Consider the following 7781-nt stretch of genomic DNA (forward strand, 5'->3'; position numbering starts at 1 on the left):
CAGTACCATGTGTTGGAATCTCATCTTCATCATTATCAATGATTGCATTGTTATTCCGAACCGAGACATTGGTTCATCATATCGTGCAAAATACTCATCGTGTAGTCCCTCTCTTCTTATAAAATTATGAAGCGCAAAACATGCTAGGGTAATGTTTCGTTGTGTAACCAACGAGAATGGTGCCATCCTCTTCAATATAGGGAATCGTGCTTTCAAGACACCAAAAGCACGCTCAATGACATTCCAAAGTTTTGCGTGTGCATGGTTAAATTTTTCTTTATTTGTTAATGCACGTCTTCGATAGAAATCTCCAAGCCAATACCTCACATTACGATACGGTGCCATAAAACCTCGAATGTTTGCATAGGCGGCATCACAAAGATAATATTTATCTGTAAAAAAAAGTCATTTATTTTTCAAACTAAGATAAAACTATTTAAATAACCATAAATTTACCTGGTGGTGGAAGTGGGAATGGTGCATGTGGATTTGCTAATGCTTCTGATAAAATTCTAGAATCGTGTGCTATCCCTTCCCAACCGGCCACAACAAACGTAAACATCATGTTGAAGTCACATATTGCCAATACGTTTTGGTAACAATCACCTTTTCCCCTACTTCTATATAAATCCTGTTTGTTTGCAGGGACAACAGCATGTATCAAAGTGCCATCAAGTGCACCAACTGCTCCGTTAAACACCCGCCGTAGCCTCCTATTATGTCCCGGAATGTTTGGATTCGGATTAAAGGAAGTTGGTACGATAATGTCATGTGCGAAAAGCAACATTTTGCTCAACACTTCATGAAAAAACTTATGAATTGTTTGCTTTGAGTGTTGAAATCTCCGCTTGATAATCACATAACGTTGGTTATGACCAATCATCATAAAAAACAAAGCCATCTTCTCCTCAACCGACACATGTTTGCTATCCTTTAATGCGTAATTTACTCTAAAATGAGCACATAGTCGGACAAATGATTCACGGGACATGCGTAGCACTTCAAGACATTGTAGAGGATTACGGTGAAGTAACTCTAACGTAAACTCATGTCCCGTCATTTCCGAATCGTTGTCCCGCACTCGTTTGACACCCCTCTTCCAAAAGTAGTGGACGTATAAGTACATAAGAATTATGAGTAGTATCTTTTTGTTGTGATCCATTACAAACCTATTAATCAACAAAACATATAATAACATAAGATAATAACATAACATAAGATTCAAGTTCCAAAAAACATAACATAAATCTCAAGTACCAAAAAACATAACATAAATCCCAAGTACCTAAAAAACATAACATAAATTTCAAGCACCAAATAACATAACATAACATCTCAAAGTACCACATACCATAACATTCAAGTACTAAATACTACAAATAACATTCAAGTAGCAAAGAACCAAAAAAACATAACTATATAGTTCCAAAACATGCAATTAAAACCTAAACAACTCAAACATATAAACCTAACGAACAATCTTTCCATCCTTTAGAACTCCTAAACTTGTAGCTGTCATCTCAATCCATCCTCTTAATATTTGTGGATCGTTAGGCAAATTTACCCACATCTTTCTTATATTCATCGTCCCTCCAAAAATGTGATATGCAACAAATCATAGAGGGTCTACTGGGTCTAACTCGAGCAACTCAAGCTTCTCTAAACATTGGGGAATTGTTGGCCCTTGAGTCAAATGGCGTAGAGCTTTTTGCATCTCCAATGCTAAATCATCAGCAGTAATAGAAGCTTTAGGCGAGGCACAAGAAGGTGGATCAGGTGAGGCACTAGGAGCTCGAGGTCTAGGAGTTGATGTTTTAGCCCTTTTGTTAGGGTTACCAGAAGGTGAGGCAGCAGAAGGTGAATCAGCAGAAGGTGAAGCAGCAGAAGGTGGAGGCTGAGTAAAATGCTCACTAGTATGATTGGAAAAGAAATCATCCTCATCTATGTTAATGGAAGGGGCGTCCATAAGTTGTAGTGGTGCGCCATGGAAAGAAGATGATCCATGTCCTGATGGTGTTTGGGATGTGGCATAGCTGAGATTACCAGATGCACTGTTTCCATCAAAGAGTTCTGCACAAAGCTCTGGAAACAATAATGGGACGGTTTTCAAAGAAGCGGCTTTAGGATGTCCCTAAACGCAATCAATGTAACAAAAGGAATATAAGAATAAATGGCAACTACATAAACAATATACATGTAAATATGTGTATGTATATATATATATATATATATATATATATATATATATATATATATATATATATATATACCTTTTTAAAGTCCTCCCACTCCTCATTTGTTAAGTTAAAAGTATTTGTTTGTGGATTGTAAAGGTTTCCAGTTTTGTTTTTTAAGTATAACCATCCTGTGTATTTGGCTTTAAGGTTATCATAGGTGTTTTTTAATTGTCGTTGATTCAAATCCACGCCATATTTTTCCTTAATAGTTGTTCCTAACTTGTGCCATGATTGTTTGTGCAAACTCAAACCTTTTCTACCCACGTTTTGCACTTCTTCAATACAAGTTTGCAATAAGCATTTTGTTTGCTCATTGGTCCATGTATGTTTATCTCCCATTGCTAACAACAAAAAGAAAATATAGAATACATACTTTAGCTACAAAGATTAATCATATTTCAACATAATCAACAAATATGAATGAACAAAAAAACCATATAAGCAAAGATTATACAACACAATCAACAAATAAGTTTAACAATTTAAGCACAAACTTGCATATAAACATAAACTTGATCTTCATTCAAGAAATACAAGTGATAACAATTCAATAATTAAGTTAAAAAAAACCATTTCAGCAAAGACTTTAACATATTCAACATATAAACTTACATATAAATTGGTCCTGATGTCAAAAAAATTTAGCAGAAAATCAGTCCTTATGTCAAAAAATTTGGACAGAAAAGGGTTAAGCTGATGAAACCGAGGGCAACAAAGATTTGAACATATAAGTTCATACAATCGGTCCTGATGTCAAAAAAATTGGATAGAAAAGAGGGCAGCAAAAATCGAGCATATAAATTCATACAATCGGTGATGTCAAAAAATTTGAGCATATAAATTCATACAATCGTACACCAAACCTAAGAAATCGGAAAATTGGTACTCAAATTCATACAATCGATACTCAAATGTAGAAGAAATCAGAAAAAAAAAACTTACCTGATGAACCGAGGGCAGCAAAGATCGCACGTGAAGATGATGGCAGCAACAGTGGCGATCGGTGATTGAAGGGGAAACGCGACCGACGATGGAGGGGCAGCAGAGGTTGGAGCCGGTCTTCAGCAAGTTGATCGATGGGAAGGATGCGAGAAGAAGAAGGAGAACAAACGAGAAGAGGCTGGAGCGACGTTTTTTTTTCTTTAGGGCGTAGGGCATTTTTTTTAATAAGGCTAGAAGAGGTTAGAAGAGTTAAGACCAATGCTGTGTGGGGAAGAGGACGGGAAGAGGTTTTTGAGCCCAAAGTCTGTAGAAAAACAAACTGCTGCGAACTTAAAAGTGCTGCGCGTGTGCTGCGCCACGCAGCACTAAGAGGTTAGAAGAGGATTTAAAAAAAAAACAAACACAACCTCAGTCTAGGGTGACGAAAACCTTATAATCAAAGTCAAAATTGGCGTCCAACGACACCAAGATTTGTGAAATTGTCATTATTTAGTATGGTTATGACGACTCGCTTAGAGGAATTAACGTTATGAAGTTTACGGAAGACCATTTTTTTACAGGCAACGTCGGGTTATCTGGGAACATTCTCTTTACATGCTCTTACATTCTCTCTACATTCTCTTTACCTTTTTAGTCAAATAAACAATAACATACATGCATTAATACAAGATCTAACACAAACACACTAAACAATTTTCAGAAAATATCGGATTTTCTGGTGGTTTTCAAAGTTATACAAATCATTTTCACAAACATGCTTATGAACTCACCAACATTTTTTATGTTGACCGTTTTCAAAATAACTTGTATTCTCAAGAAACCGTTGAAGCAGGATGAACGAAACAAACTACTGGATATTGTGTTATATTTTGTTTCATCATACTCTTACTATTTTGGCATGTAATATTCAAATACAATACTTGATGTAAACAATGAATGTTGTTATATTACATGTGTGATGATGATGATGTTATGTTTCAATTATATTCACTGTAATGATATTTCAAGATGAAGTCATGCACAAGTCCCCGGATGTTTTCACCGTCTGGTTCGGTGGTGTGACATATACTCTCGAAGCAAGGAAGAGCATAGTCAACACCTCCGATAGATCTTAGAGACCCTTCGAGCTGAAAAGTTGTATGCGAAACTCTCCAAGTGTGAGTTTTAGCTCTGTAGCCTAAATTTATTGGGACATGTAGTCAGCGAGGAAAGAATCCATGTAGATCCCTCCAAAGTCAAGGCCATTGAAGGTTAGGCGATTCCGACAACGCCAACGGAGATTCGTCAATTCTTGGGTCTAGCAGCCTACTACCGAAGATTCATTTAGAACTTTTCTAAGACAGCCAAACCTCTGACCACATTGACACAGAAAGGCGTACCTTTTAACTGGACGGAGAAGCAAGAAATCACCTTCCAAACCTTGAAGCAATCCCTCTGTAGTGCTCCAGTGTTTTCCTTACCGGAGGGAACCGAAGACTTCATAGTTTACTGTGATGCTTCGAATCAGGGTTTAGGTTGTGTCCTTATGCAATGCGGGGAGGTAATTGCTTATGCATCCAGATAACTAAAAACGCATGAAGTAAATTATATCACGCATGATCTCAAATTGGGGGCAGTAGTCTTCACCTTAAAATATTGGAGGCACTGCCTATATAGTATCAAGTGCACCATCTTTACAGACCACAAGAGCCCCCAACACATTCTAAATCAAAAGAAACTAAACATGAGGCAACGAAGATGGGTTAAACTATTAAATGATTATGAATGTGAGATCAAATACCAACCAGGAAAGGCTAACGTGGTAGCTGATGCCCTGAGCCAAAAGGAGTATTCAAGTTGTCGTGTGAAGGTTCGATGGAGCGCAAAACGTGGGCCAAAATTCACGTGGGAACGAGAAGACCAAAGGAAGAAAAACTACCCTCACTTATTCTTTCCTTCACAATCCTAGTTTCAAAAGAATTTCAGGACGGAATTCCCTCTAACGGTGGGATGATGTCACAACTAGCAATTTTAACTAGGAAAATTTATTCCCGTGTAATCGTTCAACTATTGTAAAACATATACACTAAGTAAACATCACCAAATCCTCATTGAAAGTCACCTTTTATGTTCAACAAAGGATCCGGAAACCCGAAGAATCCAGGTTTGAGTACATATTGGACTAGGATTTCCTTATTGGGCCTAATGGACCAATAAGCATCCAATTCAATTATATTGGACATGGAAACCCTATTTGGATTCTAAATGAACCAAATTCACAAATGTATAACATTTTGGACCATTTGGGCCTAGAATGATTCATTCTAACCCTAATGGGCCTTATTAGGATATAGCTAATCCAATGAACCTTAGTGAGCCATAAACCCATCCTTTTTATTCTATTTGGGCCGTAAGTGTTTCCAAGGGCCCAATGGGCCAAAAAATTATGTTTAGGCTCCAAAAATCCTAACTAAGGTTTAATGGGCTCAAATTATTCCATTCCTACCTTCTTGGCAAAAAATCTCGGCCCAACATCAATTAACAAAAAAAATGAGGGTTGACTTTGGAGGTGCCACCTCCATATTGTTCACCATGTAACAATGCATTGTCTCCCATATTTCCATGCAAAGTCACTGTAACAACCGGGTTTCCAGGTATATTATTTTATTTAATTATTTTGAATTATGAGAAGGAAATCGGTGAGTTGATGCGTAGACTCGCTGAGTAGGGTCATGATTGTTCATCCAGATTCACTTTGGACTCGACGAGTCCATGAGTGGACTCGGCGAGTCCACGCTGTTTAATGAAACCCTAAATCCCCGGGTTTGGAGCCTATTTAAGGGCACTTATAGCCTCTCATTGCGGATACCGATCCCTTGAGAGAACCCTAAGTGAGCCAAATCGTTGTGAGGAAGAAGAAGTCACTTTTGATCCTTGTATCTTTGGTTTGGAAAGAAGGAGGTGCAAGAGCAAGAGGGGAGGTGCGATTCTAGCAGTTCCAGAGATTCAGAGACTTCATTTGAGGTAATAGTTCGAACCTCCTTCATTTTTGGTGTTGATCATTAGAATTAGGGTTTTCTAACCCCTTTGGAGAGTAATTATGTGGAGCAAATGGTCCCTCTTTGAGTTTGTGCCTTGGATCTGGACTCAAAGAGGTCCAGAGACCTTAACCCTTGGAGCTTTATGGATCAGTTTGGGGTTATTGGACTTAGGTTGCCATTTTTGGGACTAAATCTCCTTTTGATGCCTTGTTGTTGTTATACAAGCATCAAGTTTTGAGCTTTACGTGACATTCATGCTTGGGAAGGCCAGATCTTTGATTTAGGGAAACAGATCTGACCTCAGGAGGCCAGTAGAGTTTGTGCATGGCATGAACTCGCCGAGTTGTTCATGAGACTCGGCGAGTAGGGTTAGGGTTTCACGTAAATTGCTCAGTGGGTAGACTTGCTGAGTTGGGGGATGACTCAGTGAGTCAGAAGGGAGTTAGAGGACTGGAGTTCAAGGCGGTACTCGCCGAGTTGTTCTTGAGACTCGGCGGGTTGAGTCGTGGTGGCCCCACGATTCATGCCTAGTATGACTTGTCAAGCATAGGGAGGGACTCAGTGTGCCAAGCGGGAAAAAGTGTTAAAGAACATGTGTGAACTCGCTGAGTCACCAGGGTGCACTCGGCGAGTAGGGTTAAAGTGTGACCGTTGACTTTTAGGGTTTCGTCAATGGAGTACTTGTGTCGAGAGGGGGGGTAAAGTATCCTTTTTCCCTCTTAAGGGTGCTAAAGGCAGGTTGAGTCTAGTCTTGAGAATTATATTTATAAGAGTATTTACTTCATGTGAATAGGCGAAGACTAGGCAATATTCCTACCGAGTCAGAGATTTACCGAGACGCCTGAGGTGAGTCTTCTCACTATACTTTACCTAGTATGGTAACAGAGTTATGTGATAGAGTTTTTTAGAGTTATATGCCAGTGTAATTGCATGTTGTTTATGTGCTATGATTTATTGTGATATGTGCTATGTATGATTCAGAGTTACAGAGTTAGGACCTTCGGGTCCAAAGAGTTAGGACTTTCGGGTCCACAGAGTTAGGGCCAGAGGGCCCATAGAGAGTTGGGGCTGGAGGGCCCCACTGAGACACATAGACCTGAGGGTCAACAGAGTTACAGCCACGAGTGGCTATTATGTGTTAGAGTGGTATTTTGGGGAACACACTAAGCATTTATGCTTATAGTGTTATGTGTTATGTGTTTCAGGTACCAGCGATGATCGCGGGAAGGCGCCGGCATGATTCGTACACACGCATACCGAAGTTTATATATATATTTTGATATTGGTTTTGTATTGATACAATGTTGATATAATGATTTGTTTATGATTTCAAATGATATTTTATGGGTTACAAAAGTGAAAAATTGTTCAAATTTTTACAGTGTTACAAGTTGGTATCAGAGCCTTGGTTTGAGGGATTCGGATATATCTTCGGGCATATCTGAACTCAAACTGGGGATTTGTGGAAACTTTTAATAATAAAAATAATATTGTTTTTTGAAAAAGAGTAAAAAGAGTCTTGAGACAAACAGAGCAGAGCTGTGTGTATGATCAGCCAGCGCCCGAACGGTGATTTCCCCAA

Source organism: Lactuca saligna, chromosome 4, assembly GCF_052625555.1.
Source record: "Lactuca saligna cultivar CGN05327 chromosome 4, ASM5262555v1, whole genome shotgun sequence".
NCBI lineage: Eukaryota > Viridiplantae > Streptophyta > Magnoliopsida > Asterales > Asteraceae > Lactuca > Lactuca saligna.